Source organism: Schistocerca piceifrons, chromosome 1 (genome assembly GCF_021461385.2).
Source record: "Schistocerca piceifrons isolate TAMUIC-IGC-003096 chromosome 1, iqSchPice1.1, whole genome shotgun sequence".
Classification (NCBI taxonomy): Eukaryota; Metazoa; Arthropoda; class Insecta; order Orthoptera; family Acrididae; genus Schistocerca; species Schistocerca piceifrons.
This window is the reverse complement of record NC_060138.1, coordinates 1150581199-1150605934: the sequence shown is the minus strand read 5'-3', so window position 1 is coordinate 1150605934 and position 24736 is coordinate 1150581199. Positions and strand designations below refer to the sequence as shown.

At 47.1% G+C, this 24736-nt stretch overlaps 1 protein-coding gene and 1 non-coding gene across 2 annotated transcripts in view; one reads left to right on the top strand and one right to left on the bottom strand.

Annotated features, from left to right (window-relative positions):
* Positions 1-24736, top strand: part of LOC124778758 (RNA-binding protein Musashi homolog Rbp6) — a 1305122-nt gene that overhangs the window by 173342 nt on the left and 1107044 nt on the right. The gene's annotated exons all lie outside the window — the stretch shown is intronic.
* Trnas-cga lies at positions 7826-7901 on the bottom strand. Its single transcript has one exon. It is a non-coding gene; the product is annotated as a tRNA-Ser (tRNA).

The following is a 24736-nucleotide window of genomic DNA, read 5'->3' as shown; positions in this document are numbered from 1 at the left end:
CGTCTTCCAACTATATTTTTAATTAACAATCTTCCTCTCCTCACGGCCCCCTTATTCATCTACACACAGGATGGGCAAAACGAAATTGGCCTGGTAAATATTAACTGCGCCTGTAGATAGGCAGCCCAACTACCCCTGCTGGAAATGATGTAAGTTAGTTTGCCTGTCTTAAGTTGCATGACATTTTCTGCGGCAGTTTTATTTTGCCCACCTTGCGTTTCATTTTAATTTCTACAAAATTGGTTCAAATGGCTCTGAGCACTATTGGACTTAACTTCTGAGGTCTTCAGTCCCCTAAAACTTAGAACTACTTAAACCTAACTAACCTAAGGGCATTACACACACCCATGCCCGAGGAAGGATTCGAACCTGCGACCGTAGCGGTCGCGCGGTTCCAGACTGTAGCGCCTAGAACCGTTCGGTCACAGCGGCCGGCCTAATTTCTACATCTACATCTACATGGTTACTGGCCTGGCGCAGGGTTCATCGAACCATTTTCATACTACTTATCTACCATTCCACTCTCGAATGGCTCGTGGGAAAAAGGAACACCTAAATCTTTCTGTTCGAGATCTGGTTTCTCTTATTTAATTTGTGCTGCACATACCTGCATTGAAACATGACTGTGTCTACTAGACTCCAACTACTGTGCTACACTATAGAAAGGCATATGCGCTCGAATCAAAAACAGTACAATGCCCAACAATTGTCTGCAAGGTTACCAGAGAACTTCGTGTCTGTAGAGATATCGCACTTGCATCTCTTTCACTATGCCATGCTAGACAAATCTTTCCAAAAGAACCCCAGTACGCGACAGAATAGCCACTTTGTTCACTCCTTGGCGAATTTCGCCGTGTTACCACTATGCCGTGACCTCACAGTCTGATGACTGCAGTTTCTTTCCAGGAGAGCACCGTAGTCATTACTTCTCCTGCGCCGAAAGAATATTATTCGCAGCGGACGCGGAGACTTTTCCGCTGCCGTTGATTATCATACCTAAGGTTCACCGCGGCGGAAGAGCAATAGCGCACAATGGACCGAGCGGCCGAGGAAGTTTTCGTGTTCAATGTAGCGTCAACGTCCGCGCCATTAGAGACGGAAGGCCGGGACCGGAAAGGCTAGTAATGCGAACAGGCTGCGGGCACAGCGGCCCGCGCGTCTGCGCTCCACTGCATCCGCCGCTCATTTTCTGGTAGCGCCGCAGCGGAGGCGAAGTCGCAGTCGCCGATATAGCCGGTCTGCGGCGGCTTAATGAGGCGCTTTTCTTAATAGAATCGGCGGCTAGAGGGACGGGCCGAGGGCCCCTGTGAGTCGCTTAACAAGGCGAGCCGTCGTTCCAGCAAGGGGGGCGGGGGGGGGGGGGGGGGGGGGATGGGACGCAACGCGCCAATAAGAGGCCGCCCCGACCTCCGGCCAGCGCAGCGCCACCTATAAGCCGCTTATACGCCCGCCGCGTCAGCCGCGGGAAATCCCCGGCCACCAGCAGAGGCCGCCGAGCATTGGCACTTGTCGCCGTCTCCACCATCTGCCGCGGGACTGCCTCTGGGGGGAGCGACCTCGGCGCGTCGTCTGCTCGTATACCGCCCACTCAGTGGACGCGAGAGCGTCCGCGCGCGAGGAGCTGGCCAAGTTTTGTGACGTCATTTCCTGTTATTCGAGGCCCACGAGAAAGACAGGCAATGGCGCGTATTGTCAACCACGTGACACTGCAGGTCTTACGAGTGACAGCAGCCGTCCCTGGCGGGAGCGAGTAACTATTTCAGGCCAGTTTAGTATTTCTTGGCTGCGTGTTTAAAAACAAGCAAGTTCTCGCGATAGCACACGAAAAAATTAAGACCTTTAGTCGGTACCTTTTTTTCAATGTCCACCCCAGGTAGCTGAGTGGTTAAAAAAAAATGGTTCAAATGGCTCTGAGCACTATGGGACTTAACATCCATGGTCATCAGTCCCCTAGAACGTAGTACTACTTAAACCTAACTAACCTAAGGACAGCACACAACACCCAGTCATCACGAGGTAGAGAAAATCCCTGACCCCGACGGGAATCGAACCCGGGAACCCGGGCGTGGGAAGCGAGAACGCTACCGCACGACCACGAGCTGCGGACGCTGAGTGGTAGGCTGCACGCTATTTGGATGACGGATTCCCCCCTTTGCCCACGTTGCCACCTCGTGGATACTGACGAACACCGTTTAACATGTGGATCGGCGTTAGAGGTATGGCTGCTAGTGCAGAAGATCCTCGCCTGATACCTACGTGTCGCGCCTCGCACAGTTGAGCCACGGCTCCTCCTATGTACAGAGGATACTTATTTCCCACCTGCGAAGACTCACGCTCTCACGTGGTTTAAAGGCATGTCCATATACTACCTCTTTCGAGATGATGTCAAGATGGTACTTGATTACTGGCAATTTCTCCAGGACAGTCTTAGCACACTTGAGTGTACACCCCGATACCGACAACTATTTGGGAACTATTTGCGCAGTGTCTTCGATAACCCCCCTCACAGTTGGGGAGTACCGGGCAGAGGATGACCGCTGTCATGGAGCTCCACACTCTGCGAAATGTTTTATCAATTTGAAACATGGTATCTGTACGCAGATGAGCCACGCACATGGAATGGGGTGTGGGATTTGGTTACATTTTTGTTTCTGTATTATCTATCATCATACTATTAGTTTCAAATTCTATTTCCTAGTTTAGAAGGAACTCTTGTTCTGTTGTTGCTACGGATGTACATTCTAATTTTGTTTGACGTAACTGAAAGACGCGTTTTTCCATATAAAAAAAAAGTTGGTAGAGAAAAAATTTACAATTTTCCTTTCAGAATATACAGACACAATAGCGCCTTTCTTAGCAATCATATACAACCGCTCACTTGACAAAAGGTCTGTTCGTAAAGACTGGAAAGTAGCACAGGTCACACCAGTATTCAAGAAAGGAAATAGGAGTAACCCATTGAATTACAGACCCATATCACTGACCTCAATTTCCAGTAGGATTTAGGAGCATATACTGTACTCGATCATTATGAATAGGGGTGAGAGTGTCACTGATATGATACTCGAGTTGGGGTGGCAATCACTCAAACAAAGGCGGTTTTCTTTGCGGTGAGATATATTTACGAAATTTCAATCACCGACTTTCTCTTCCGAATGCGAAAATATTTTGTTGACGCCCACCTACGTACGGAGAAATGATCATCGTAATAAAATAAGAGAAATCAGAGCTCGAACGGAAATATTTAGGTGTTACTTTTTCCCACGCGCCATTCGACAGTGGAATGGTACCGAAGTAGGATGGAAATGGTTCGATGGACCCTCTGCCAGGCACTTATGTGTGAATTGCAGAGTAACCATGTAGATGTAGATGTAGAAGCCCATATGTCGTCGGTTTCATACTGTAACTTACGCACTACGAATTTGGCTGTTTCTAACCACCAGCACATGGAGGATCCCTCTAAATCGCTTCGTTAGTGATACAACTTGTTATAATAAAATGAAGAGAAACGTCGTATTGATGGTTAAAGAATTTTCGTATTCAGTTATTTTCGTGTTGTGACTCACTTATTATGAAAGCTCGCCGTTGTAAGGCAATGCCGTATTGAAGATTCATCTAAAGCGCGTCGTTCTTGGTAGAACTCCTCCCGAACAGGCTATGAAGGCCCAGAGGTACCGACCGGCCGCCGTATCGTCCTCATTCCACAGGCGTCACTGGATGCGGATATGGAGGGGCATGTGGTCAGCACACCGCTCTCCCGGCGGTATGTCAGTTTCCGAAACCGGAGCCGCTACTTCCCAATCAAGTAGCTCCTCGGTTTTCCTCACAAGGGTTGAGTGCACCCCGCTTAGCGCTACGCAGACCGGATGGTCACCCATCCAAGTGCTAGCCCAGCCCAACGGCGCTTAACTTCGGTGATCTGACGGGAATCGGTGTTACCACTGCGGCAAGGCCGTTGGCTGTCGCTCTTGGTAGGGTTCGTTATAATTAAATGTCAGTTAGTAACATTTTGGTAGTTAAAGCCTTCCGAACATGGTAAGAAAAATACAAAGTCGTTTGTTACAGACGTTCGTCGTAGCGTAGTTGGTGTAGGTTCTGAGTTACGTGACTTTGAGTAGCAGATTTGAGTAATGCTGTATCCAATTCTTCTTTTCTTTTCCTTTTTTGTTCCACCGTCTTCTAATAGCTTGAGATTTTCTTATTAAATTAATAGAAATACACTGACGGAAAAAATCGCAACACCAAATAACAATAATAATTGGGAGTAATGAAATACAATTGGTTGGGTAACGTATTTAAGTGATTAAAATTGCAAGGTCACAGGTTACTGTAAGGGCGAGATAAGCCATTACAAATGTTAAATGCTGGTACTTTAATAACCGATGTAATCATCAGACTGTTGAATGCAAACATGAAAACGTGCATGCATTGTGTGGTACAGGTGCCGGATGTCAGCTACTGTGATGCAGATCTATGAGTGTTGTGCTTGGTCAGTCAGTGCAGGGACAATTAAGGCTTGTTTTCAATGACTTCGGACTTCTCGTCTCATTATGTCCCTTATATGCTTGACTGGAGACGGATGTGGTGATCGAGCTGATTTTCACACCCTGACGTTTTGGTGGTAATTTCTTTTGCCCCCCTCACATAAATCGTGCAATTATGTGGCATATCAAACCAGAATGGCATCTCATCAGCATTGCTTGTTTAGCCCACCGAAAAATTGTTTTTTTTCCGGAGTCGAAATTGTTGAAATTTTATCTCAAAATCCTCTGGAAGCATTTGGCGTACTGTTGCGTGGCGTCTTAGAAATAAGCCCACCCGTTCCATAAAGCGATCAACCCATCAATAGCTGGCCTTAAAACTTTCAGCTGGCTACATTAAGAACTGCAGCCAACTTTTTTGCTTTGGTTTTTTTTATGGTGTGTCTAGTCACACGCTACCCATTCTTCTTCCACGGAGAATGTCAAACCTTTTGCTTCAACTTCAGATGTCTTCCTTTGCGAGCACCAGTGAATTTCTTTCTAGTAGCAGTAGTTGTAAATAATGCCAATTTCTGTTTCTTTCGTAAAGGAATGTTACTCTCATCTATACTGACCTCTAGTCCAGACCTCCTGTTATCATATATTTGAGCGTAAAGAATTGCCTTACGCTACAATGTAGCAACATACAATGTTCTATGGTTGCCTTCCTCAAGTTTGTACTCGAAGATAATGATCCATCAGACTTATGCGCAACCTAGTTTTGAATGCTGCATAGGTTCGCGTAAATACGGTATTACGTATGTGCACCACATATAAGTGCAGTAGAGTCCTAATACGGGACAAATTGTGTTATGGGGGTGTGATGGAGAAATGGGGGAGGCAGTGGCGCGTCTATGCGTTAGGGAAGGCAGGTCAGCAGATTGTGAACACGCACTTCCCTTCTGCTTAATACTAAGGCAAGAAACGCATATGGAAAGAATCTACGCCAATATGCAGCAGTTGTTTTCTCTCTGGAAGGAAGACTTCTCTCACCACGACCAGTGTTATCTTTTCAATTTATGGACAGATTATATCTACCCAGCATTTTCTTTCCTGTTCTCTTACGGGTCCAGGCAAAATGACTTCACTGAGTTCATCTTTGTACAGTAGAGTTAATGTCGATTATTAATAGAGTACATCTTTGCACTCTTCTAAACTCCATTGCCCACAGACTCCAATCTGAGACGCACACTACATTCCACCCAACTTAGCAACTGAACTGTACTCCCTCCGGCTTAACAGTGAGCTTTCTGGTACGTCACTCGCTAGTCGGTAATTCGCCATGATGCCTATTGTTGTGGAGTGGCAAGACAGCCAATCCACTGTGACCGGTAGCCGAAAGGCACGCGTTTAAGCTCACGCAGGATGGCGTGAGGTCTGGAACAGTTAAAGGATTTGAGTCTATCAAATAAAGTACGTAGCTCTTGGAATACTTAACTTTAATCCATGATTGGTGAACATCGGTCTGACGGTACATGCATCACAAGATAAATACCAATTGATAATGGCGCCTTGCTAGGTCGTAGCAAATGACGTAGCTGAAGGCTATGCTAACTATCGTCTTGGCAAATGAGAGCGTAATTTGTCAGTAAGCCATTGCTAGCAAAGTCGGCTGTACAACTGGGGCGAGTGCTAGGAAGTCTCTCTAGACCTGCCGTGTGGCGGCGCTCGGGCTGCAATCACTGACAGTGGCGACACGCGGGTCCGACATATACCAACGGACCGCGGCCGATTTAAAGGCTACCACCTAGCAAGTGTGGTGTCTGGCGGTGACACCACACCTATGACAGTCGTTAGTTAAGGAAACGCTCACTAAAAGTCGATAGTAAAATGGTGTTTTTATTACGTAATGCTAGGTCAGTATTTAAAGGTCCTCCCGTGTTAATACGAGCAAAATCTGAACGTTAACTTAGCAATAACAATCGAACAACCAGGAAGCAGCATCGGTCGTTCTTGTCTTTCTTCAGTGCGGATGCACATTTGCGTTCGAATTCCAGCGGGTAGTTAAAACTAGCGAGCATGGAAGATATGGACGGGAACTGCGGATGGCTGACGCTGGGTGGGAATATGAGTCGGCCTGCGAGCGTGCCGAGATAGTCCGCGCGTCTACAATAAGCACTACGTTCGGGTGGCACAGTGGGTACACGAATGCCTAGGAAGCAGGAGATCTCGGGTTGGATTCCTCGTCCGGCAAACATTTTCGCTCGGCGCTGCTGATTCCACACAAAATCCCGATGGAGCTGGTATCATCACATTCTTCCGTCGCTGTCCGGAGTGGCCGAGTGGTTCTAGGCGCTACAGTCTGGAACTGCGCGACCGCTACGGTTGCAGGTTCGAATCCTGCGTCGGGCATGGATGTGTGTGATGTCCTTAGGTTCGTTAGATTTAAGTAGTTCGAAGTTCTAGGGGACTGATGACCTCAGAAGTTAAGTTCCGTAGTGCTCAGAGCCATTTGAACCAGTTTTTCAACGTTCTCCCCTTTCCTTTCCTTCCTCCCTCGTCCCCCTTCAATTTACGTAATAGTACTTGTCTCACGCAACATTGTGACGTTATATCTTGACTTCTGTTCGGTCACTCAACTGAAATGTAAATGTAAATGTCGTATGACTAGGGCCTCCGGGTAGACCGTTCGCCGGGTGCAAGTCTTTCGATTTGACGCCACTTCGGCGACTTGGGAGTTGCTGGGGATGAAATGATGATAATTAGGACAACACAACACCCAGTCGCTGAGCCGAGAAAAATCTCCAACCCAGCCGCGAGTCGAACCCGGGCCCTTAGGATTGACATTCTGTCTCGCTGACCACTCAGCTACCGGGGCGGACGACTGAGATGTGATATGTGGGAACAGAGCCGCGTGGTTTGAGGCACCATGACACGGACTGCGCGACCCCTCCCGCCGGAGGTTCGAGTCCTCCCTCGGGCATGTGTGTGTGTGCGTGTGTGTGTGTGTGTGTGTGTGTGTGTTGTTCTTAGCATAAGTTAGTTCAGGTAGTGTTTAAGTTTAGGGACCGATGACCTCAGCTGTTTCAAATGGCTCTGAGCACTATGGGACTTAACATCAGAGGCCATCAGTCTCCGAGAACTTAGAACTACTTAAACGTAAATAACCTAAGGACATCACACACATCCATGCCCGAGGCAGGTTTCGAACCTGCGACCGTAGCGGTCACACGGCTCCAGACTGAAGCGCCTAGAACCGATCGGCCACACCGACCGGCTGACCTCAGCTGTTTAGTCCCTTAGGAAGTCACACGCATTTTTTCTGGGAAGAGTGCTATATGAAACTTCCTGGCAGATTAAAACTGTGTGCGGACCGAGACTCGAACTCGGGACCTTTGCCTTTCGCGGGCAAGTGCTCTACCAACTGAGCTACCCAAGCACGACTCACGGCCCGTCCTCACAGCTTTACTTCTGCCAGTACCTCGTCTCCTACCTTGCAAACTTTACAGAAGCTCTCCTGCGAAACTTGCAGAACTAGCACTCCTGAAAGAAAGGATATTGCGGAGACATATCAGCACACATTCCGCTGTAGAGTGAAAATTTCATTCTAGAAACAACCCCCAGGCTGTGGCTAAGCCATGTCTCCGCAATATCCTTTCTTTCAGGAGTGCTAGTTCTGCAAGGTTCGCAGGAGAGCTTCTGTAAAGTTTGGAAGGTAGGAGACGAGGTGTTGGCAGAAGTAAAGCTGTGAGGACGGGCCGTGAGTCGTGCTTGGGTAGCTCAGTTGGTAGAGCACTTGCCCGCGAAAGGCAAAGTTCCCGAGTTCGAGTCTCGGCCCGGCACACAGTTTTAATCTGCCAGGAAGTTTCATATCAGCGCACACTCCGCTGTAGAGTGAAAATTTCATCCTAAGAGTGCTATAGCTCCACAAGCCAGAAATGTTACGACTGTCCTCCTAGTTGTCTCCAAGAAGACCTGCAGGCGCACAGAACCCTGGGATGGTTAGAGCCGTCGCCACAGAGCGGCATGACCGCACCTTCCATCGCGGGCGAGTCGGCTGCAGCGAAAGCAGCAGCAACAGCAGCCGCCGTGTGCTGCTCATCCCAGAGGAGGGCCTAATTCCGGCCGCTGACCAGACCACGACGGGCTCCCGTGATAAAGCGGTCTCGCGGCCGAAACAGAGCCGGCGCGTGCTGCCGGGGCGCGATTTGCATTGCAGATGCGTCCTCGGCGGGCCAGCCGTGCCGTCGCCCTGATCAATACGAATCGCATAGGAATGAGCGGGACCGGCCGCACGCCCCCTGCCTCTTCCTGTACGGTCGCGTGTCCGCCTGCTTCTGACGCAGACAAATAATTCCCCGGCGCAGCGCACCCGTCGCCAGGCAACGAATCACCGCGGGACACAGTCGCCTGGCTCGTGACGTCGCGGCAAATAGCCGAAAAACCTAAACTGAGAACCGCTGTCGCAAGTCACACTCCCTGTGCCAACTAGCAGTCTTCATACGACGCATTTTGACCATTCAATTTCCTCAGCGAAAGGGAAACACATCCTTATGTGAGGGCTACAGGAAGACTGTTGCCGCACAGTCACCGCAAACGGTAACGTACATATAGTTCCGCCTTCTGGGGTCCGACCGACAGCCATGTCACCCTTTTCAGTGACGTCATTGGATGTGGTATGGAGGTTCATGTGATCAACTTCAAATGGTTTAAATGGCTCTCAGCACTATGGGACGTAACATCTGAGGTCATCAGTCCCCTATAACTTAGAACTACTTAAACCTAACTAAGGACGACACACACATGCATGCCCGAGGCAAGATTCGAACCTGCGACCGTAGCGGTCGCGCAGTTCCAGACTGAAGCGCCTAGAACCGCTCGACCACTCCGGCCGGCTCGTTCGAACTGCTACCAATCGTTTCGAGCAGCTTCTCAGTTGGCCACAGAAGGCTGAGTGCAACCCATACCACTCCTCTGACCAAGGAAAAATTCTTGGCAGTACCACGAGTCGAACCGAGATCCTCCACATGGTTGGTTGTTGGGGGAAGGGGACCAAACAGTGAGGAGGTCATCGATGGCATCAGGTTAGAGGAGGATGGTAAAGGAAGAAGGCCAAGCCCTTTCAAAGGAACCATCGCGGGGTTTGCTTGGAGCGATTTAGGGAAATCACGGAAAACCCACATCAGGACGGCCAGACGCGGGGTTTCAGCCACCGTCCTCCCGAATGCGAGTCCAATGTGGTAACCACTGCGCCACCTGTCCCACCGAGCGAGGTGGCGCAGTGGTTAGCACACTTTACTCGCATTCGGGGGGATGACGGTTCAATCCCGTCTCCAGCCATCCTGATTTAGGTTTTCCGTGATTTCCCTAAATCGCTTCAGGCAAATGCCGGGATGATTCCTTTGAAAGGGCACGGCCGATTTCCTTTCCAATCCTTCCCTAACCCGAGCATGAGCTCCGTCTCTAATGACTTCGTTGTCGACTGGACGTTAAACTCTAACCACCACCACCACCACCACCTGTCCCAGTCCTTCACATGGCAGGGAGCCATGCAGATCACTCAGTAACAGAGGTGGACACTGGAAACAGTAACTGTGTGGGACTCTTCCAAATACACTATCTAATCAAAAGTACCCTTAGAAGTATTATTGGACAATAGTATCGTTGTGTCCACCATTCGCCTTAATGACGGCTTGAACTGCGTTCGGGACAAGTTCAGTGAGGTGTCTAAATGTCTGTGGAGGAATGGCAACCCAGTCTCCCTCGAGACCCCAAACCAGTGAAGGTAGTGACGTTGGACGCTGGTGTCTGGGGCAAAGTTGCCGTTCTACATTACCGCAAATGTGTTCCGAGGGGTTCAGGCCTGCTCACTGAGTAGGCCAGTGGATTTGAGGAACGTTATTGTCCACAAACCATTGCCTCACAGTTGTTGCAGTACAACAGGATGCGCCGGCCGGAGTGGCCGTGCGGTTCTAGGCGCTAAAGTCTGGAACCGAGCGACCGCTACGGTGGCAGGTTCGAATCCTGCCTCGGGCATGGATGTGTGTGATGTCCTTAGGTTAGTTAGGTTTAATTAGTTCTAAGTTCTAGGCGACTGATGACCTCAGAAGTTAAGTCGCATAGTGCTCAGAGCCATTTGAACCATTACAACAGGATGCACTGTCGTAGCAATACAAGCTTTCAACATGTCCAAACATTCTTTCTCTGTATGCAGTACACAATGCCATAACATGTGGTCACATTCTTCTGCATATTCCGATTCCTGCAGCCCGATAAAGGGACAAGACCTCATCCACAAAGAATACCTCCTTATCCAGCACCACCTTCTTACTTCACTGTTTACACTACACGTAACGGACGTTCTCCAGGCAGTCACAAATCCCATTTTCATCGTATTACCACATGGTATAGCGTGATTCAGCACTCCAAATCATTACTCTAAAGTCATCCACAGTCCAGAGGCTTTAGGAAAAGTAAAGGGACGAGAGAGGCAATTCTGACGTTACGGCTAATAATGGAAGCAAGGCTAAAGAAAAATCAAGACACTTTCATAGGATTTGTCGACCTGGAAAAAGCGTTCGACAATATAAAATGGTGCAAGCTGTTCGAGATTCTGAAAAAAGTAGGGGTAAGCTATAGGGAGAGACGGGTCATATACAATATGTACAACAACCAGGAGGAGATAATAAGAGTAGACGATCAAGAACGAAGTGCTCGTATTAAGAAGGGTGTAAGACAAGGCTGTAGCCTTTCGTCCCTACTCTTCAATCTGTACATCGAGGAAGCAATGATGGAAATAAAAGAAAGGTTCAGGAGTGGAATTAAAATACAAGGTGAAATGATATCAATGATACGATTCGCTGATGACATTGCTATCCTGAGTGAAAGTGAAGAAGAATTAAATGATCTGCTGAACGAAATGAACAGTCTAATGAGTATACAGTATGGTTTGAGAGTAAATCGCAGAAAGACGAAGGTAATGAGATGTAGTAGAAATAGGAACAGCGAGAAACTTAACATCAGGATTGATGGTCACGAAGTCAATGAAGTTAAGGAATTCTGCTACCTAGGCAGTAAAATAACCAATGACGGACGGAGCAAGGAGGACATCAAAAGCAGACTCGCTATGGCAGAAAAGGCGTTTATGGCCAAGAGAAGTCTACTAATATCAAATACCGGCCTTAACTTGAGAAAGAAATTTCTGAGGATGTACGTCTGGAGTACAACATTGTAGGGTAGTGAAACATGGACTTTGGGAAAACCGGAACAGAAGAGATGTGGTGCTATAGACGAATGTTGAAAATTAGGTGGACTGATAAGGTAAGGAATGAGGAGGTTCTACGCAGAATCGGAGAGGAAAGGAATATGTGGAAAACACTGATAAAGAGAAGGGACAGGATGATAGGACATCTGCTAAGACATGAGGGAATGACTTCCATGGTACTAGAGGGAGCTGTAGAGGGCAAAAACTGTAGAGGAAGACAGAGATTGGAATACGTCAAGCAAATAATTGAGGACGTAGGTTGCAAGTGCTACTCTGAGATGAAGAGGTTAGCACAGGAAAGGAATTCGTGGCGGGCCGCATCAAACCAGTCAGTAGACTGATACTGATGACCAAAAAAAAAAAGTCCAGAGGCGTCGATCTTTACACCACCTCGAGGGCTTAGAATTTACTACAGAAATGTGTGACTTATTGACTTATGAGGACCTGTTCGGCCACTGTATCCCGTTCTTTTTAACTCCCTACACACAGTGATTCTGCAAACTGGACTGATGACTCAACTTTTGGATTCTCGAGTGGTTTCTTGCGCTGATATGCTAATTTTTACGATTACAGTCCGCAGTGCTCGACGGTCTTTGTCCGTCAGTACAACAGGTCTGCCTGGTCTCGGTTTCGCGGCGGTCATTCCTTCGCTTTTACACTGCACAATCACATTACCAACATATGAGTTAGGTGGTTTTAGAAGTTTTGAAATGTCCCTGTTGGATTTGTTCCACAAGTGAAGCCGAGTGATTAGTCTACGTTCGAAGTCACTGAACTCTCCTGACCAACCAGTTATGCTATTACTGCTTCCCTGCTGACACCACAATAAGCCCCGCCTGTAGCTACACTGGCGCGTCCCCCTTTCGTGACGGTCATTGTTCAACTGCGCATCAGATAAGGGTGTCCGAATACTTCTGATCACTTTGTGTAGAACTGACAGGGAATATCGTACTTACACAACGAACGGTAGCATTCACGCAGAGACACGCAGAGACACGCACACACACACACACACACACACACACACACACACACACACACACACAAGAGCCAAGAAATCTGGTACACCTGCCTAATACCGTGTAGGGCCCCCAAGAGCACGAAGAAGTGTCGCAAGACGACGTGACAATGACTCGACTAATATCTGAATTACTGCTGAAGGGAATTGGTACCCTGAATCCTGCAGGGATGTCCAGAAATCCGCAAGAGTAAGAGAGCTCGGAGATCTCTTCTGAACAGTACGTTGCAAGGCATCCAAAATATGCTGAATAACGTTAATGTCTGGGAAGTTTGGTCACCAGCGGAAGTGTTTAAACTCAGAAGAGTGTTCCTGGGGCCACCTTGTAGCAATTGTGGACGTGTGAAGTGTCCCATTGTATTGCTGGAATTGCCCAAGTCCGTCGGAATCCACAATGCACATGAATAGAAGCAGGTGATCAGACAGGATGCTTACGTACGAGTCACCTGTCAGAGTCCTATCTAGACGTTTGAGGGGTCCCATAGCACTCCAACTGTACACGCCCCGCACCATTACAGAGCTTCCACCAGCCTGAACAGTCCCCTGCTGACATGCAGGGTCCATGGATTCATGTGGTTGTCTCCATACCCATACACGTCCATCTGCTCGATACATCTTGAAACGAGACTCGTCCGACCAGGCAACACCTTTCCACTTACCAACAGCCCAATGTCGGTGTTGACGGGCATAGGCGAGGCGTAAAGCTATGTGTCGTGAAGACATCAAGCGCTCTAAAATCCCATATGGATGATATGTCGTTGAATGGTTCGCACGCTGACACTTGTTGATGGCCCAACATTGAAATCTGCATCAAGTTGCGGAACGGTTGAACTTCCGTCCCGCTAAACGATTCTGTTCAGCCATCGTTGGTCCCGCATCTTGCAGGATCTTTTTCCGGCTGCAGCGATGTCTGAGATTTTATGTTTTACCAGATTTGTGATATTCACACTACTTCGGAGATGATGTGTCTCATCGCTCGTGCACCAACTTTTTGTCCTACATAGGCGTTGCCGACCGCAGCGCCGTTTTCTGACTATTTTCATATCTCTGTATTTGAATAAGCATGTCTATACCAGTTTCTTTGGCGCTTCAGTGTGTGTATAATATTCCCTCGAGTAAAGGCGTTATGATAATGCTGAAATACCTCAAATAGGAAACTCTTGGAAATCGACGCACTCAGCTCTTATGGTGCGCGTTTTAGAGGACCAGTTTTCTTGTTTTGGTCCATAGCACCTCCTTCCAAAAATACAGAGCTTGCAGTAGAAGGGATTCACGCCATCAAAGATGAAGAAATGTTCATATACATTAAAGTATGCATTTTAGAGTCCATGTTTACCTCACATTTTGCTTAGAATCATCATATCTGTCATTTCCCTGAATATTGACCATTCCTCATGGCACACCCTGTATTGAGTATTTACACTTCCAGCATTAGAACTACTGCGGAGAGACATCTGTGTTAGGAAAAGCTCGCTAACATTTCGCACGCTGACGTCATCCTCAGCTGCTTTTTTGAGGGGAATACCTGCTTGTTAGTGTTAAATCTGATTACTTTTTGGCCATTTCGTCACCATCTCACAAATATGTGATTCCCTCTTGATTAACCCGATCGCTGGTTCCCAAGCCTTGCTAAGATTATAGCCACAGTCACGGTTTATGAGGTCGTCATTGGTGCGAATTTCGATGGCCTCTCTAACAACGCTGGCAGATTCAACGTGCTCTCCGCCCAACCACTGCAGCACAACCTGTTGAGATGGATGAAATCACGAGGGAGGAGGTAGGCATTGCATTTATTCCATACACAGGTGCACTCTCGGGGAAAATCGCCCGCATTCTGAAGAAACACCGGGTCGGAATTGTATTTTGTCCTCCAAATAAAACTCGTGCATTGGTGGGGAGCGCCAAAGATGACCTCGGTTTGAGGAAGGCCGGCGTGTACCAGATTCCGTGTCAATGTGGCAAGTCGTATATTGGTCAGACGATGCGTACCGTCGAGGATCGATGCCGTGAACACCAGAGGCACACTCGACTGATGTATCCGAGCAAGTCGGCGGTCGCTGAACATTGTTTGTCGGAAAATCACGCCATGGAGTATGACCGCACGAGGATTCTGGTACAGACGTCGAGATACTGGGACAGCGTTGTTAGAGAGGCCATCGAAATTCGCACCAATGACGACCTCATAAACCGTGACTGTGGCTATAATCTTAGCAAGGCTTGGGAACCAGCGATCGGGTTAATCAAGAGTAAATTGAGCAAACGTATAGTTGTGACGACCACGGCGGACAGAGCCATCACACCGACGTCATCTCAGACGCCGTCGCAATCTGTTCCACCGCGTGACCGTGGCGCGGGGCGCGGACGGCGGAGGGAGCGCGCCGCGGGCGGAGGGTATTTAAATCGGCCGCCGTCGCGACCGAACCCAGTTCCCTCTGAGCAGCCATAGCGTACGGATCTCCGTGCCGGCACGTTCACAGGAGCTCAGTCCGTCAGTTCACCTGATGATGGCGACATGTATGATCGCCGAAATATTGTGCCCGTTGGACACTATAGACCGGCAGCATACCTGTGGATATTTTGATCTCACAAATATTTTTCTTCTTAACGTTGTGTTTCCTGCAGCTGGAGATATTCTATAAGGCTATGAAGATTCTACGACGTTCAATCCTTTAAAAAGACGAATAGAAGCCACGCTTCACCACTAGTAGTAGTGACCTCACCCGTACACTGCTGGGGATCACTGATCCCGCCGACACTTATGTTCTTGAGAACGTTCGTTCTTTTTTTTCTTAAAAAAAATTGTTGTAAGTTCCTATAGGACCAACCTGCTGAGGTAATCGGTCCCTAGGCTTACACACTACTTAATCTAACCTAAGGGCAACACACACACACACACACATGCCCGAGGGAGGACTAGAACTTCCGACGGGGGGAGCCGCACTTACCGTGGCGCGCCCTAGACCACGCGGTTACTACGTTACGCGCGCCGAGTACGTTCTGTGGAACAGTTGGCACTGTTGGTTTTATTCATCACTACAAGCCATAATCTTCCTAATTTGAGTCCCTCATCATTCTTGTTAGAGTTGTTCTCATGTTCCTGAAATTAACTCAACTGCCTATACGTTCCTGACACAGTAATGAGTGGACCTTGACAGAACTTTAACGTCCGAGAAATGAAATTCGTGTTTTACTGTTCCTTGCTACTGCCCATTTATCCGCGATGAGCAGGCAGTAATTGTCCATGCTTTCCTTTACACAGGAGCTGATATTCCTCTTGGTGGTCTCTATGTACAGCAGTCTATTGTTACCTCTTTCAATATCTCAAAAAAATTTTCACAACTTATGTTTCCCATACCAAAAGATGTTCAGAAAATCATGTGTTGGCGAGTGTACGCCAGAGCGCGGCTACTCTCTTCTGCTCCGCACAGCTACAGAAACGGCACCCCTTCCGGCACACCGGCGTATCTCTCACCTTGCCGTCTACCCCCTGACCCAGAGACGCCGGCCTCCGCTCGTTAAATTAAGGACTGGTGAAGCGTCGGTGCGCGGCTAGGGGGAGGCGGGGGGCGGCCGAGGGAAGGCGTTGTTTACGAGTCTGGGGGCCGGGGGCGGGCCCGCGCACTTTGCGGCGCGGCAGTCACGCCGGAACACGTGTCTCGCTAACGCAATTTGTTTCACTTTGCTGAGCGCTCCCTGAAAGAGCTCGCCGGCTGCCTTGCCGCGCTGGCGCTCTTGATGCTAGTGCGCCTTTCTCCTCTCCGCGAGATACTAAACGTCACTTCCCCCGGGAGTGGTTTCATTATCAGCAACTGCGCCCCCTGCAACAGCTGTCTTCATCCGGCACGAACACCGGTTGGCGAACGCGCTCTACTCAAGACAGGCAGGCAATAACTACACGGTGGTGGAACTAATACTGTACCCATTGACTACACAATGACACTCATCCTTTCATTTGTCTTCTTTCTTTTCCCTTTTCTTCTTCCTCTTCTTCTTCTTCTTCTTCTTCTACATCTACATCTACATCCATACTCCGCAAGCCACCTGACGGCGTGTGGCGGAGGGTACCTTGAGTACCTCTATCGGTTCTCCCTTCTATTCCAGTCTCGTATTGTTCGTGGAAAGAAGAATTGTCGGTATGCCTGTGTGTGGGCTCTAATCTCTCTGATTTTATCCTCATGGTCTCTTCGCGAGATATACATAGGAGGGAGTAATATACTTCTTCTGCTCGGCTTCTTTTCCTCGGCGCACGCTTTCATGCCGTCACACACAGCATCCAAATTTTTCTCAGACTCTGAAATTTAAGCTGCCTCTGTCACTTACGGACTATCTCGTGAAGCACATTGCTAGGCACGAAATTGAACAAAGCTCTAGATCACGATGGAACACTTGTCAGAATGTATACTGCATTTGTGGCTGAGTTAGCGTCTCTTTTAACTAAAATATACCGTAGAACAACAACAAACTGCGCCCAGTAGTTGCAAGAAAGCACAAGTCACACGCGTTTAGAAGAAGGGCAGTAGAAGTGATCCACAAAACTGCCGTATAGTATTCCTTGACATTGATTTGTTGTAGAATCTTACAACGTATTCCGATCTCATGACCCACCTCCAAGCCAATCAGCATGAATTCCGAAGATACAGATCATGCGAAACCCAACTCGCATTTCTCTACCACGACGTTCTGAAAGCTTTCTATCAAGGCATGCATATAGGTGCAGTATTTCTTAATTTGCGAAAATCATTTGGCTCAGTGCGACATCTATGCTTCCTATCAAAACTGCAATATTGTTGGGTATCAAACGAAATTTGTGACTGGATTGAGGATTTTTTGGTAGGGGGGACGCAGCAAGTTATCTTAGATGGAGATTTATCGACAGATGTAGAAGTAGCTTCGGGTATGCCCAGGGAACTGTGTTGGCAGCAAACAGTAACTTCAGATTTTTTGAAGATGTTGTACTTATCTATAACGAAGTAATGGCTGAAAGAAGCTGCATAAATATTCAGTCATATCTTGATAAGATTTAAAAGAGGTGCAGTGATTGGCAACTTGGTTTAAATGTACAGAAATGTAATACTGTGGACTTCACAAAATGAATGAATGAATGACTCACTGTTGGAATCAGCTAACTCATACAAATACCTAGGAGTAACACTTTGTAGGGATATGAAATGGAATAATCACATAGCTTCAGTCGTAGATAAAACAGGTGGCAGACCTAGTTTTATTGATAGAATGCTATGGAAATGCAGCCAGTTTAAGAACACACAGAAGGGCTGCACGAGTGGTGGCAGGCTTGTTTGATTCGTGGGAGAGTGTCACGTAGGCGCTGCAGAAACTGAATTGGCAGACGGTTGAAGATATACATAAACTATCGCATGAAATCTTACAAATTGTGATTCCATTAATATACTACAGCTTATTACATGTCACTTCCGTAGCGAGGACAAGATTAGATTAATTAAGTAACGCACGAAGGCAGTAAACAATCATTCTTCTTACACTCCATATGTGAATGGCACGGAAAGAGCCCTGGTGACTCCTACAATGGGAAGCATCGACTGCCATGCACTTCACCGTGGTTTGCAGAGTATAGGTGCCGACGTAGGTTGCAACACCATGAAGGTAGGATGAAACAAACATCAAATTGGCATGAAAGTACCAGACGCACTCCTTCGTAGCCCCATGTCCCTCTTTCTCACAATGCACTGAACTTCCGCACTGCACGACCCACGACCTATCCTTTTATCTTACTATCTCCTGAAGATTTGATAAGTTACTACTTACTTTTAAGTTGAGAAATCATACCAAGAACAACGCGTTTTTGAGAGATTGTCAATATGTCGATGCGTTGAAGCGACATACTCTCGCAACGCGGGAGTTACATTGCGAAGAGATCTAAATAAGAAAATTCCTTAACTACCAATATGGCATTTCTCGTCATTTTATAACTACAAATCTTACCAACAACGACAAGCTTGGAGATGATCAGTGCCTGAAGCTTTGAAACGGCGTATATGCATAGAACGTAAGTTATAATATAAAATCCACCAAACATGCGATTCTACTGAAATTCAGTATATCGTCCTTATACTGAAAAGGAAGAGAGGAATGTCCTGCGAGTGGCGCAGGTGCCGTTGTTTCATCTCACTGGTCTACGTTCAAATGCGCATTCAAAATAACTGACACGAGTCACATAGCTCTGCACTTTCAGAAAGGTTCCACAGGACGCATTTTCCACGCTATGACGTCAGAAAGCACGCGCAACGTGACGTTCGAATGTACTGACCGACGGCTTAAGGGTTACCACTGGGTTCACAACGCTGTCATCTCCGGTTCGCACAGCTGATAATTTAGACAGCTGGCGCTACATTTATGACGTGTCAACCGTAGCAACAGCAACGCATTTTCGGTAACGTAAATTACCAAGGGATATGGGATACTTTACGCTCTCTTTAAAAAAGAATTTAAAGAACTAAACAAAATTCGATAATTGTTGTTAGCTTATAGCAGCAAATACTTTTCATAAGAGGGAATGATCTGTAAGTCGAGTTGTTTAAATATCTGGGCATAAAGTTGCAAAAGCGATATAAAATGGAACGGGCTTGTGAGAACTGTGGTAGGGATGGTAAACGGTCGACTTCGCTTTACTGGGAGAATTTTGGTAAAGAGTGGTTCACCTGTAAAGGTGATGGCACATAGGACGCTACTGCGATTTGTTCTCGGGTATTTCTCGACTGTTTTGGATCCACACCAGGTCGAAGTGAAGGAAGACATCGAAGCAGTTAATTTGCTACTGGTCTGGTAGGTTCGAACAACACGTGTTACGGAGATGCTTCGGGAACTTAAATGGGAATCCCTGTAGGGAAGGCGACGTCCTTTTCGAGAAACACAATATAGAAAATTTAGAAAACCGGCATCTGAAGCTGACTGCCGAACGATTCCACTGCCGCTGACGGCCGGTGTGGCCGAGCGGTTCTAACAAGGGAACCTCCCCATCGCACCCCCCCCCCCCCCCCTTCAGATTCAGTTATAAGTTGGCACAGTGGATAGGCCTTGGAAAACTGAACACAGATCAATCGAGAAAACAAGAAGAATTGTGTGGAACTATGAAAAAAATAAGCAAAATATACAAATTGGGTAGTCCATACGCAACATAAGCAACATCAAGGATAATGTGAGCTCAGGAGCGCCGTGGTCCCGTGGTTAGCGTGAGCAGCTGCGGAACGAGAGGCCCTTGGTTCAAGTCCTACCTCCAGTGAAAAGTTTAATTTTCTATTTTCAATTTATGTGACAAACTCTTATGTTTCCATCACTTTTTTGGGAGTAATTATCACATCCAGAAGAAAACCTAAATCGGGCAAGGTAGAAGAATCTTTTTACTCATTCGCCAAGTGTACAAGTTAGGTGGGTCGACAGCATATTCCTGTCATGTGACGCACATGCCGTCACCAGTGTCGTATAGAATATATCAGACGTGTTTTCCTGAGGAGGAATCGGTTGACCTATGACCTTGCGATCAAATGTTTTCGGTTCCCATTGGAGAGGCACGTCCTTTCGTCTACTAATCGCACGGTTTTGCGGTGCGGTCGCAAAACACAGACACTAAACTTATTACAGTGAACAGAGACGCCAATGAACGAACGGACATATCATAAATTTGCGAAAATAAGAAATTAAACTTTTACCTCGAGGGCAGACTTGAACCAAGGACCTCTCAAGCTAACCACGGGACCACGGCGCTCCTGAGCTCAGACAGTCCTTGATGTTACCTATCTTGCGCATGGACTACTCAGTATATTTCGATTATTTTTTCATAGTTCCACGCAACTTCTTCCTGTTTTCTCGATTGATCTGTGTTCAGTTTTTCAAGGCCTATCCACTGTGCCAACTTATAACTAAATCTGAGGGGGGTGCGATGGGGAGGTTCCCTTGTAAGCACTTCAGTCTGGAACCGCGCTACAGCTACGGTCGCAAGTTCGAATCCTGCCTCGGGCATGCATGTGTGTGATGTCCTTAGGTTACTAAGGTTTAAGTAGTTCTAAGTTCTAGAGGACTGATGACTTCAGATGTTAAGTCCCATAGTGCTCAGAGCTATCTGAACCATTTTGAACCACTGCCGCTATCATACATTGCGCTTAAGGACGACGAAGATAAGATTCGGGAAATTACTGATGACACGGAGGTATATAGACAGTCCTTTTCCCTCGCTCTGTTTGCGAGTGGAGCAGGAAAGGAAAAGACTTGTGGTGGTATAGGGTACCTTCCGGCACACACCGTATGGTGGATCAAGTTTTACATAGTAACCTATGTCCGGAAACGTCGTCGAACGGCGCTACAAAGGCTCGAAGTAATGGGCGTCGGCGTCTGTAAATGTATGTATCGACAAGCATGATGGAGAAGGATAAATGGGTAAATCTGAAATAAGAGTCCCTATACCGGAAACGAACGAGTCGAAGCTATAAGTGAAAACCGTTCGAAGACTTCTGATCGTAGCATACATGTACTGGTATTGTTGTTGTTAAGATTGCAGGGTAAGCAACTTTCAGAGGAGGCAGTACACAACAAAACAAGAAAAAATATCCAGCAAACGTGGGGTCTGCGTCCTAAAGAGATATGAGAGCAGTTGTGCAACAGTGGAGATGTGTAGTACAGTAGCGAAAAGTGCTCAAATCTCCTCAGGTAATGTTGACTGGGAACAGCAAGAAAAGCATTTCTGAAGAACAGAAACTTGTTAACATCAAGTATAGATATAAGTGTCCGGAAGTATTTCTGAAAATATTTGTGTGGGATGTAGGCATGTGCGGTAGTGAAACGTGGGTGATACAAGAAGAGAATAGACGCTTTTGAAATGTGTTGCTACAGAAGATTGCTGAAGCTTAGGTAGGTAGATCACGTAATTAACGAGGAAGTACAGAATAGAATTGGGAAGCAAAGAAATTTGTGGCACAAGCTGACTAGAAGAAGGGATCGGTTCGTAGGACATATTCTGAGACATCAAGGGATCACCAATTTAGTACTGGAGGAAGTGTGGGGATAAAAATCATACTCGGTAGGACATATTCTGAGACATCAAGGGATCACCAATTTAGTACTGGAGGAAGTGTGGGGATAAAAATCGTAGAGAGAGAGAGAGCAAAAGATTTATACTGTAAGGAGATTCAAAAGGATATAGGTTGCAGTTGTTAGTCGAAGATGAAGAGGCTTACGCATGATAGAGTAGCTTGGAGAGCTACGTAAAACCAGTCTTCAGACTAATGACCACAACAACAAGAACAGCTCCTTAGGAATTCATTTTAGAGCCCATGATTACAAGACATTTTTTCGTTGGTTTTGGTCCATACTACCAGTGAAAGATAAATACATTACATTGTTAACAGCAACAGTATCGATACACGTATTCCATTGTCAGAGGCATTATAACGTTTCCGGTACAGGCACCCTTACGTCAAATTGATACATTTATCATTCTCCATCGTACTTGAAAATTTGTAACATCATCATGGAATCACCCTGTAGATACACACACTTAGAGGCTTCGGCGCCTTTAACTTTGAGGCTGTAGCGTCGTTGGGATGACGTTTCCGGACATGACCTACTAAGTCCCCTCTAAAATCTCTAGAATTGTGTATCACGAATTTTCAAACACCCTGTATTATGAAACTTCCTGGCAGATTAAAACTGTGTACCAGACCGAGACGCGAACTCGGGACCTTTGCCTTTCGTGGGCAAGTGCTCTACCAACTTTTTTTTACAGAATGGTGCAACAATAACAAACATAAACTGCTTCTATCCGTTTGGTTTATATAAGACCATGACCTTTATAAAATAAAATATTTCTGGGAAACTTAAATAAGTGGACTTTTTTTTACATAATAGTGGAAAAAATTTCTTCTTCTGTCAGTACAAAACAACAACGGACTACGTTCCTGTTCTTGGGCGCGTACCTCGCTAACCCCACCTCGCGTTGGTGTCGGGTACGTCTTCATGTGTGGTGGTGGATCCTCTCCACTGTCCTGGTCCTTTCTTGTTCTTATACTTGTAGGCAATAATTACATTCTCCTACCCGGGACACCCCACTGGGTGGGGGATCAAGCAAGGCACTCCCTAAAAAATTAGCGTAGTATGTTCGATATCTCGGATGTCTCATAAGCTGTGAGTGATGTTCTTGTAGTAAGGCCCAAAAGTCGAGTACATTCTTACTGCCGTCTCGGAAAAGATAACGCACGGTCAAATCTAGAATCCAAGTCACTGCGTTTGTCTTTGTTCGGGGATAATAGGCCATATCTGGTAGAAGTAGTATCCGTGGTTCTATTGCTTGCGGCACCACCCGAAGGAGGAAGGCGATCAATTTTTGGACCAAACGCCATACTTCCGCCGAAGGCCCACATATCAGGCGATGTTCCTCTGTATGAATAACATTGCACTGAGGACACAGTGACTCGCCCGCCATGTGAATTGTATGCAACCTGCAACGAGTCATGTATTTCCCATTTGCCACCTGATACCACAGCGCGCGCGTTCCCGTATCAAGGTGTGTGTAGTGCACTGTACGCTATACCACTGACCACGTAACTGTTGGTTGACGGCGCTCTATGGCATTATTCGGCCGTCGTCGAGTCAAGATGCGATATATATCACGTGCCGTTGCCGTCCTGGTAGTTGGTAGTTCCATATGTACGAGGGTTATTCCAAAAGTAAGGTCCGATTGATTGCCAAATTGAAACCACAGTGAACATCAGAAATGTTTTACTTGTAACAATTAGCTACACCTTTCAGCTACTTCTCTACGTAGTCGCCGTTCTGACTTAGACTTTTGTCATAGCGTTGTACCAACTTTTCAATAGCCTCATCATAGAAGGCAGCCGCCAGTGCTTTCCGCCAATTCTCCACGCTGGCCTACACCTCGTTGTCTGTGTCAAAATGTTGTCTTCAAAGACAGCGGTTCATGTGACCAGAGATGAAACTCAGGGGGAGACAATTGCGGACTGTATTGTGGGTAATCTAACATTTCCATTTGAAAACCATGCAGGAGCATCTTCATTGCCCCTGCAGAATGCGGTTGAGAATTGTCGTGAAGACGAAACAGCACGACAGTTATGTAATGTTGGCTGCATAGCTTCAGGAGAAATTTCTCACCAGGCCCTCGTACTTGGCGGCAGACACTATTTTCTAGACATCTTTACGCACTCACTGCGAGCTCAGAAATGAGAAGAGCGACGTGATGCTAACTGGGGTTATACTAGAGACACTACCCAACACATCTGTGCAAAGCGTTATCGGATTTTCATAGTCGTTTCCATTTCGCGACCGATCGGACCTTACTTTTGGAATAACCCTCGTACATAACTGTGTTCCAAAAAAAAGGTTCTCATATGGGCAAGTGATGGTGAGATGTGAGACACCGCTAACGGTGCCTAACGAGAAGGTGGAGCCAGTTCGTCGATCAACGTGACTGTCAGATTTGTCCGGTGTCGTGTCCACATCTTTATCATCGTGCTTACGTAAATAGCCACTGCTCGGTCGCGTACGTGGACTAGTCCAAGACCTCCACGACTACAAGGAAGGGAGAGGGTTTCGTATCCGACCTTAAAAAGCAGACCTGTGCTCACAAAATATCCTAGTTCCACCAGGATTCGGCGCGCCAACACCACCGGCATAGGAAGAACTTGGGCCAGGTGGGGGATGCGAGAGGCTAGATAAGTGTTAGCAAAGGTGACTCGTTGTTTCATATCCAGTGCCCTTAACCTGTGAAATGAGCTCCCCAAGCACGACTCACGCCCCGTCCTCACAGCTTCACTTCTGCCAGTAAGCTGTGAGGACGGGACCTGAGTCTTGCTTGGGTAGTTCAGTTGGTAGAGCACTTTCCCGCGAAAGGCGAAGATTCCGAGTTCGAGTCTCGGCCCGGCACACAGTTTTAATCTGCCAGGAAGTTTCATATCAGCGCACACTCCGCTGCAGAGTGAAAATCTCATTCTGGACCCTGTATTATTCCTA